Here is a 10,320-nt window from a genome sequence, read left to right as displayed (position 1 = left end):
TAGGAAAATTAAAGCTCAGTGAGATAAAACAACTTGTCTAAAATTAGAGCTGAAACTTAAGTCCAAGACTTTCTAATACTACAGGTTATAATGATTCTCATTTCTATATCCTATGGGGGGAAAAGACTACATACAAAAGACTGAAAAAAGTTACAAGACAAACAATTGGAGAAAATATTGGCAATGTGACTGAAGAATGGCTAATAGTCTTAATATAGAAAGAGCCTTTAAAAAGCCATAGGTAAGCTTTGTGCAGTGGCAGTATCGTAGCCAATTAGGTTTATGTGAGATGCAATTATTGCTAATTGAAAACTTTTCCCAATACCCCACCAAGATAATTTGAAATATAGTTGTCATTGGCAACTTTTGGCAGTCCCTATGGGGACTGAAAAAAAAAAAAAGAAAAAGAAAAAGCCATAGGTAAAAAGTAAGATCAACAATATAAAAAATAAGCTAAGGGCCAAGGGGAAAACATAAAAATAAGAAGAAAGAATGGTGGAGCAAGTTGTCACAAATACAGTGGATTACAACAGTATAAATGTATAATCTTAGAGTTCTGGAAGTCAGAATTTAAAATGGGTCAGCAAGGATGTTGATATGGTTTGGCTATGTCCCCACCCAAATCTCATCTTGAACTGTAGCTTCCACAATTCCCACACATTGTGGGAGGGACCCTGTGGGAGGTAACTGAGTCATTGTGGTGGGTCTTTCCCATGCTGTTCTCATGGTAGTGAATAAGTCTCATGAGACCTGATAGTTTTATAAGGGGGAGTTTCCCTGCACAACCTCTCTCTTTGCCTGCTGCAGAGCTGTGACTTGCTCCTTGCCTTCCACCAGGATTGTAAGGCTTACCCAGCCATTTGGAAATGAGTCCATTAAACCTTTTCCTGTATAAATTACCCAGTCTTGGGTATGCCTTTATTAACAGCATGAAAATTGACTAATACAGATGTGTTCCTTCTGGAGGTTCTTTGGGAATCTGTGGCTTGCCTTTTCAGCTTCTAGAGATGTCCACATTCCTTGGTTCATGACCCCTTCCTCCAATTGCAAAGCAACAGCATAGTATCTTCTCTCATCTCTTATCTCTGCTTCCATCCTCACATCTTCTCTCTATAACTCTTGCCCTCCTGTTTTCCCCTTATAAGGACTCCAGAATTACATTGGGCCCACCAAGATCATCCAGAATAACCTTCCCATCTAAAAATCCTTAATTCAATCATATCTATAAAATTGTTTTTACTATATAAAGTAACATTCACAAGTTCCAGAAATTAGGACATAGTCAGTTTTGGGGGGTAAGCATGATTCAGCCTGCCACAGTTGAAACCAAAATCTATTTAAAACAGCAAAGAGATGCCATTTTTTGCTAATCAAATTGGCAAGAATACACAAAATGAAAACATTCACACTCTATTGCTAGGAGCACCAACGGGCATACATTTTTTGTAAGGCAATGTGGCACTATATATCAAAAACATTAAAATTCTGTTGCCCCTGTCTCAAAATTCAATTTGTTGGAGTTGGTCATAAGAAAATAACCACAGACATTAGCCAAGGATGATAACCTAACTGGCAAAAATCTAAATTGCTTCAATACATTATGGTTTATCATTTAATGGGACTCAAAGCTGTTTTTAAAATCATCATGTAGAAAAATATTTAAAGATATGGGAACTGTCATTTTATATGAGATGGGCTATAAGCAAAAAGATATATTTCCTTTTTAAGAAGAATATTAATAAATAAAATTTTAGATATTTTAAGTTGTTTCTCTACTTTCCTGCTTTGCTTCAATAAGTATGTAAGACTATAATAATGTAGAAATATCAATGCTATTTATAAAAGAACGCTCTTCAGCTTGATACTAAGCAGGTAGAGTTCCTGTCTTGCCAGGAACCAGGGAGAAGGATGTGATCATCTTTTGGGTCCTGACCAGCCCCGAATTTCTCTGTCTTCACTATCAATAAAGTCTATGACAGTTCATGAAGATGAAACACTAGAAGAAAGTGGAAAGAAAATAGACCTTGAATCAATGATCTAAATTGGAAAGTCAGTTTGGCTATTTACGGGCTGTGTGATACTGGACAATTTATTTGACTTATCAGAGCTTTGGTTCATGATCTGCAAGGTGATTCTAATGATGTTTATCTTCAGGATTCTTATGAAGAGTACATGAAATTATGACACATAAAAGTCATACACAAGTGCTTTGGGGTGAGGCAGCTGGTATTCAGAGCCTGGGTTTTTCCTTTACTGAATATGTGGATAAAGTCAGGATGCTTTTACCCTTTCTTTCTTAGATTTCTCCATTTTTTATAGAGTTAATAATACTTAGAAAATAAATGTATAAAGCACTTTTGAGATTAGCACAGTGCCTGGTCTCCCATACATAGTGAAAACTTAAAAAAAGTAATAATAGCTTTTATGGTTTGGCTATGTCCTCACCCAAACCTCATCTCGAATGGTATTGCCCATAATGGAGACAATTGAATCACGGGGGTGGTTTCCACGAGTAGTGAGTTAGTTCTCACAAGATCTGATGGTTGTATAAGGGGCTTCCCCCTTCCCTGAGCACTCGTTCTCCTTCCTGCCACCCTGTGAAGAAGGATGTGTTTGTTTCCCTTTCCACCATGACTGTAAGTTTCTTGAGGCCTCCCCAGCCATGCTGAACTGTGAGTCAATTAAACCACTTTCCTTTATAAATTACCCAGTCTCAGGTGTATCTTCACTAGCAGAGTGAGAATGGGCTAACACAATAGCTAATATATCGGGTATTCAGAAAATACTCATTTTTTGTTATTTCTAATTATTATAATGTTACATAAGCATGTTTTGACAGTTCTTGGTTAACATCTTGATGACAACAGTAAGGTTATTCATCACTTATTTTATTTTTATTTTTTATTTTTCCTACTGCCTGTATAATTGCAGAACATGTTACTTATCTCTTTATCACTTTTTATCGCTTAATTTTGGAATAGCCAAGTGGCCAAAGCTTCACAGTGGTCAAGGCTTAAGGCTCTCTACAGGTCTTCTTTCTGTGTCAATGAAGATTTGAGTGTTTGGTATAAATGTTCTTAAATTGGTTACCCATGGTAAAAAGCCTAAGAAATTGTTTATGGAGATCTCTGAAGGAATAACCACCTCCATGAGATCAATTTTTTTAAGCTCCCACATATGAATGAGAATATGCAATATTTGCTTTTCTGCCATCTGGCTTATTTCACTCCACATAATAATGTCCAGTTCCATCCATGTTGCTTCAAATGGCATGACTTCATTCTTTTTTTATAGTCAAATCGTATTCTATTGGGTAATTATATATACATATACATATATATATATCACATTTTCTTTGTGCAGTCATCTTTGATGAGCACTGGTTGATTGTATATCTTTGCTATTGTGAATAGTGCTGCAATAAACATGGGGGTAAATACAATAGCTTTTTCAGCCTGCTTTTTTGTTTATTTTCTCCCAAAGTATCCCTTTCATCCTCATTCTCACCCATTTCAAGAGTAATTTTTGCAAAATCTGGCCAAGTTATTCCCAGGCGATCTCTACAGAGAATCCTTGAATAGTTCTCCTTCCTGCCCAGCATGAAAATTCAAACTCCTTATAACAATATGCAGAGTTCTTTAGTAGCTCACCAGGTCATCTATTTAGTCATACTTCCTATCATGCCCCTTCATGCATCTTACCCTTCAGAGCTGCAACATTACTAACATTCTACAAGCCAATTTCTATGTCCTGGTCTTGGATGGCTGTCACAGCTTCTGACTCCTGCCTTAATTCACCCCAACATTTTCATGACTAATTTAGAATTGTTTTGCAAGTAATCTCGGTTGCCACTTCCTCTGTGAAGCTCTTCTCAAAGAAGACTCTCCTTTGAATGAATAATAAAGTCTCACTTCTAGTTATGAACATTTATACAGACTAGAGTATTGCTGTTCAACAAAATTTTCTCTGATGATAATAATATTCTACTTCTGCCCAATCTAAAATGATAACCACTAGTTATACGTGGTTGTTGAGCACTTGAAAGGTGACTGTTGCAACACAATTGAATTTTAATTAGATTTAATTTCAATTGATGCCACTTATCCTTGATGGCACAGGTCTAGAGGATAATTAGTTACTTACAATCTATGTGCACCCTGGATACTTTCATACAAGCTTCAGCCATACATTCTTGAAGCAATATTTTTTCATTACAGGGGCCTCTCTGACTGCAGAGGAAGAGATAAAATCTTTAAATCAGGAAATCTTTCACCTTAAGGAGAATTCCCATTTGTTGACTGTTGTTCTGATTTCACTTGTAGATTCTTCCTGAGAGTTTGCACAGTTGGCCAAAACTGCATAGACACATAGGACATCTAATCACACACTCTTATGCTACTGCCCACTTGTGCCTTAAATTCTTGTTTTCTTGTCATTTCAGGTCACTTAAAATCTGAAACACCATATGAAGTTTAGGTAGTCCCAGGGACAGCCCAGCTGGTGATCTGAAGTTGCTGGAAATTTTGCCTAGGCTAGCCAAAAGTGGCAGACAAGAGTTACCCATTCACAATTGCTGGAGACAGCAGATCTTCTTCAGGACCACTTGCAAGTCACCATCTCTGGGTCTCAGCTTCCTCACTTTAAAAGTTAGAAGACAGAATCATATTGTCTTTGAAGTTCCCCTTACCTCTAACAAAACTTTATCAGTAGCCAGGCTTAGGTTTTACCCCATCCACATTTTAAGAAGTGTTTTCTTTTCTACACAAAGCAAATCTCCTTTCCAGATGTGCTTTACATTGGAAAGAACAGAAGAACTGAGAACAGAAAGATCTAAGTGTAACTCCTGCTCTCCACTTCTTAGCTTTATGATACTTGCTAGGTTTCTAGCTCCATTTGATTTGTCTGTAAAACAGGATGATAATGTTATAGGAAACAAATGGCCCTATGGCACATAATGTCCTTAATATGAAACACTTACCAAGTACTAAATAAATATGGTTTATGATTAGTGTTATGGGAAAATCATTCAAGGTTACAGGCTTTCCCCTAAAGAACAAATTCCTATTTTTTTCTTGGTTATCTTTAATATCTAAGATATCAAAGATGACCAGTTTTAGGCCGTCACTTTATTTTCACATTTGAGAGATTCTTCCTCTGTCTACTTATGATTGCCAGCACTAGCTATGCAGTCCAGACCAACTTACAAATTGCCTTTCAAGGGAAAAAGGGCATTTATAAAACAGAAAGAAACCACTTGAGAATGGCTGCCTCCCTTACTTTTCCAAGAAGAGATGGATCAACCCCTTGATTCCCGTAACTTAAAATTACAAATTGTGGGTGACTCAACATTTAATTATTATTCTGAACTTGATTCAGTATTATACTCAAGCATGAGACCTGGATCACATCGACAAAACAGAGGATCATAATGTCTGTCTTATTCAAGATGCCAGACTATGGAAGAAATATTTAAGATATACTAGAAGGCACAGGGTTCAAAGACCAGGCCTGGAATCTTTCATATGACTGACATTCATGAGAATTCCCTCACTGCTACTCTCCCAGAACTAAGATCAGGATATTATCAAAACCCAAGATGGAGATCTCTCTGTCAACCATTTATGATTTTTCAAATGTCATATGGTTCTCCACAGAAGGAGGATATCAATGAACAGGAAACTGGGGACTCTGGGAAGATGAGCCTTATTTATGTGCCAGAGTAGTTGAGAACCCCAAGGTATACTAACTTTAACAAAAGAACAAGCATAGTCATTAATCCTGGGTGGGGGAACAAAGCAGCCCCTGCACCTAGAAAAGAATTAGCCATGAAAACCTAGGGTGCATACAGATTAAGTGCCATGTAGCACTTACCCAGTATCTGAGCAACATGCTCCCCGTGTTGCTATTAATAAAAATTTCCATGTAGCTTTTCAATCCACAGCATCCCTGACCAGAATAGTTAGTTCCTACCTGTCCCAGCTGTAATGCATACCTGCACTGACTGCATCTATGGCTCAAGTCCTACTAGTAAACCTAACTCACACTGATGCCTACCTTTCCCACCAGGCCTTTGTGTCCAGTGTAGGCTCAGCCCTTCTAAATTTCAGTATGCTGTCCTGGTACCATGACACAGCCCAAGAGGTAAAAGTTCAAAGCCAAAAGTTCTTCTGACATCGTATTCAGATAAAGCCAAATGAATTAATTAAATCATATTCCAAACGCCAGTTTTAATACTTTGTTATACATTTAGCACTCCTGGAAATGAGAAGCTAACAATAACAGTGGGGCAGGCCAAGAAGGACCATCCCTGAGGATGGACTCCTGCCCACTCACACTGCCAAGAGTGTTAGCACACAACACTCCTGTTCCCTCAACCTCACCTCCCAAGATGTTGATCTCAGTCCTGACCCTCAACACATCTGGCTGAGATCTGACTGCCCTGGGCTTTCTGAGAACAGCATTCTGAAAAAAGAACATGTTGTCCAACAGTTTCATGGCAGGCAAGAATTTTTGCCTTTGGCATTGTTCATAGGCCATCAGAAGATTTAAACATCTTTCAACCCAAATGTACTACTCTGACTTTCCCACTTTTTCAGAACCCCCTTCACACTCTGTGCGCTCTGGTTTCCATCCCCCAGCACTCCACCAACACTGTCGTTTCCAAGGTCATCAGCTACCTCACTCTAAATAAATCTCAAGGCGATTTCTCTGTTCTCAACTTCCTTCACCACACCCTTCTTCTTAAAAGTCTTTCTTCTTTTTCTTTGCAGTTTGGAAGCTTTATTCTTTTTTTGTTTTGTTTTGTTTTTTTAAATATTTTTGTGGGTACATAGTACGTGTATGTATTTATGAGGTACATGAGGTATTTTGATACAGGCATGAAATGTGTAGTAATCATGTAATTATGTAGTAATCATGGGGAATGGAGTATCCATCCCCTCAAGCATTTATCCTTTGTGTTAGAAACAATCCAATTATACTCTTTTAGTTATTTTTAAATGTAAAATTAAATCATTTTTTACTACAGTTAACCTGTTGTGAATAGTAGGTCTTATTCATTCGTTCTAATTTTTTTGATACCCATTAACAATCTCTATGTCTCCCCAAACCCCGCACTACCCTTCCCAGACTCTGGCAAACATCCTTCTATTCCCTATCTCCATGAGTTCAATTGTTTTGATTTTGAGATCCTATGGTTGTCACAGCACTGTTCACAATATCCAAAATTGGGAAACAATCTTAAGTATTCATTAACAGATGAATTGATAAGAAAATGTGGTACATATACATGATGGAGTACTATTCAGCCACAAAATAGAATGAGAGCTTGTCACTTACAGCAATATAAATGGAACTCAAGGATACTATAAGAAGTGAAATAAGCCAGGCACAGAAAAGCAAGCTTTATTCTCTTAACTTACCATCTTTTTGCCACCTCTTTCCTCTTCCTTTACGCCATTATTTTTCTCTGACACATTTGTGCTGTAAATGTCTTCCCAATTATTAATCTTCTTTTCTCCCTGTATATACACACCCTCACCAATCACTTCTATGGGAAGACAGTCAGAGCTCTGAGAGGAACTTTTATTTGCTACCATCCACAGTTCTGGCCAGGTCCTCTTTGCTTTGGCCACCAGTGTTACGAGGCCCTTTCTGCCTTGACCACAAGGGCTACCAATCTTGATCTATAATCACTTAGACAGAGCAAACAGTGACAAAAAGAAAATGCCCTGGACCGTCATAGCCAACATGAAGCAGGTCTAGACTGTAGCTCTGTCTCAGATGGACAGAGCAGCAAATAGAGAATTGAATTGTAAATTTTAGCTACAGATCAACTGCAAGAACAAACCAGCAATCCTAGAGGACCCACAGACCCTCTGAAGGAAGCAGACTGCTCCTGCAGGATCCAGGAGACATCTCAAATACCATGAGTGCCCCACCTGCAGAATTGGGAAAGAGAGACCTTCCTCTCCCAAACACACACCCCCTCACTGGAGAAACAGAAGTCTGTTTGAGGGAAAAGTTTCTTATCTTACCTAAGTCAATTTAGAGAGCTGAGCAAAATACAGGTGTAGAGGAAGCAGGAGAAAGGCCTTTGGAGCTCAATTAATCCCCAAACAGGCCACAGGGATCGACTGGGAGGGTGGCCAGAGGAGTTGGGGGAAACATCGCAGGGAGAAGGAAATATCCAACTGAACATGGTAACAATTTGAACAGGGCGAGAAGCCTTCTGGCCAGAACTTGGGGGAGGGCATGAATCTGGTTCGCAGACTCCGCAGGCAGTAGAAGAACCAAGCCCTTTCATTTTGTAGCTGGGACGTGGGTAGCCTGGGGCAAGTTCTCAATCCCAGCTTGCCCACTGCTTGGAAACAGACTCAGGGCTATTAGTATGGGCACAGTAGAAGTGAGACCGGCCCCTCAGTTTGTATGGGAGCTGGGTAAGGTCTGTGACTGCTGGCTCTCCTTCACTTCCCTGACAAACAGCATGACTCAGCAGAGGCAGCCATAATCCTCCCAGGTACCCAATTCCATTGACCTAGGAACCTCACCCCATCCCCCACAGCAGCCTCATTAAGACCTGCCCGAGGAGCGTGTGTGCTCGGACATGCATAGCCCTGACCTCACCTGATGGTCCTTCCTTATCCACCCTGTTAGCTTAAGACAAATAGCATATAATCTTGGGAGTTCTAGATCCCTGCTTATTGCCATTTTCTCTCCATACTACTACAGCTGTTGCTCTCTGAAAAGCGCTACATCCTGGCAGAAGGCCAACCAGCATGAAAATACAAGCCACCAAAGCTAAGAACTCTCACAGAGTCCATTTCACCTCACTGCCACCTCCCCCAGAACAAGTGCTGGTATCCATAGCTGAGAAACCCACAGATGATTCAAATCACAGGACCCTGTACAGATAACCTCCAGTCCCAGTCTAGAGCTGGGTAGTCTTATTGGGTGGCTAGACCCAGAAGAGAGACAATAATCACTGAGTTCATCTCACAGGAAGCCACATCCATAGAAAAAGGGGGAGATAAATATATCAAGAGAACACCCCATGGGACAAAAGAATCTGAACAACCCCCTTCAGCCCTAGACCTTCCCTCTGACAGAGCCTACCATATGAGAAAGAACCAGAAAACCAACCCTGGTAATATGACAAAACAAGACTCTTTAACCCTCCAAAATCATGCTAGTTCACCAGCAATAGAGCCAAACTAAGAATAAATTCTGAATTTCCATGAAATAGAATTTAAGAGGATATTAGGCTAATCAGGGAGGCACCAGAGAAAGTCAAAGTACAATGAGAGGAAATCCAAAAAATGATACAAGAAGTGAAGGGAGAAATGTTAAAGGAAATAGATAGTTTAAAGAAAAAAATAATCACGAATACAGGAAACATTGGACACACTTATAGAAACGCAACATACTCTGGAATGTCTCAACAATAGAAGTGAACAGGTAGAAGAAAGAAATTCGGAGCTCAAAGACAAGGTCTTCCAGTTAAGCCAATCCAACAAAGACAAAGAAAAAAGAACAAGAAAACATGAACAAAGCCTCTGAGAAGTCTCGGGTTATGTTAAACAACGAAATGTAAGCATAATTGGTGTTCCTGAGGAAGAAGAGAAATCTAAGAGTTTGGAAAATATATTTGTGGGAAAAATTAAAGAATACTTCCCTGGCCTTGCTAGAAACCTAGACATACAAATACAAGAAGCAGAAAGAACACCAGGGAAATTCATCACAAAAAGATCATTGCCTATGCACATTGTCATCAGGTTATCCAAAGTTAAGATGAAGGAAAGAATCTTAAGGGCTGTGAGACAGAAGCACCAAGTAACCTATAAAGGAAAACCTATCAGATTAACAGCAGATTTCTCAGCAGAAATTTTGCAAGCTAGAAGAGATTGGGGCCCTATCTGCAGCCTCTTAAAAAAAACAGTTATCGGAATGCTGGGAAGATGGCCGCCTAAGAACAGCTCAGAACTTCAGCTCCCAGTGAAAGTGCAGAGGGTGAGTGGACGCCGCATTTCCAGACGAACTCTTATTGCCCACAGACCAGGAGATACCCAGGCAGAGGGATCGCCAGCGTCGCAGTCCCAGCCGGTGGGGCTGTTTTGGCCCCCGTGGGGCTGATTCCGCCCGCGCGGCTGCTGTGACCACGCCCTGTTGCTGTGGTTCTCCGTACAAAAGCCACTGGTCTGGGAGCCCTCTTAGCTGGCGAGCAGAGCCCTGAGATGGCAGAGTTCCCCACTCATCTGAAATAGCGAGCCAGGCCAGGAGATTCCTAGGCAAAAAATCCGCCAGGAGCCGGCACTGCAGTTC

The 10,320-nt window shown here is 40.0% G+C and overlaps 1 non-coding gene across 1 annotated transcript; it reads left to right on the top strand.

The window, feature by feature from the left end:
• Positions 1 to 244: 244 nt before the first annotated feature.
• On the top strand, positions 245 to 385 carry LOC120366943 (U4 spliceosomal RNA). The gene has a single exon (XR_005581456.1). It is a non-coding gene; the product is annotated as a U4 spliceosomal RNA (small nuclear RNA).
• Positions 386 to 10,320: the final 9,935 nt, after the last annotated feature.

Source organism: Saimiri boliviensis, chromosome 17 (genome assembly GCF_048565385.1).
Source record: "Saimiri boliviensis isolate mSaiBol1 chromosome 17, mSaiBol1.pri, whole genome shotgun sequence".
Lineage (NCBI taxonomy): Eukaryota > Metazoa > Chordata > Mammalia > Primates > Cebidae > Saimiri > Saimiri boliviensis.
Note: the sequence above shows the minus strand (reverse complement) of the source record. Positions and strands in the feature narration are given on the sequence as shown.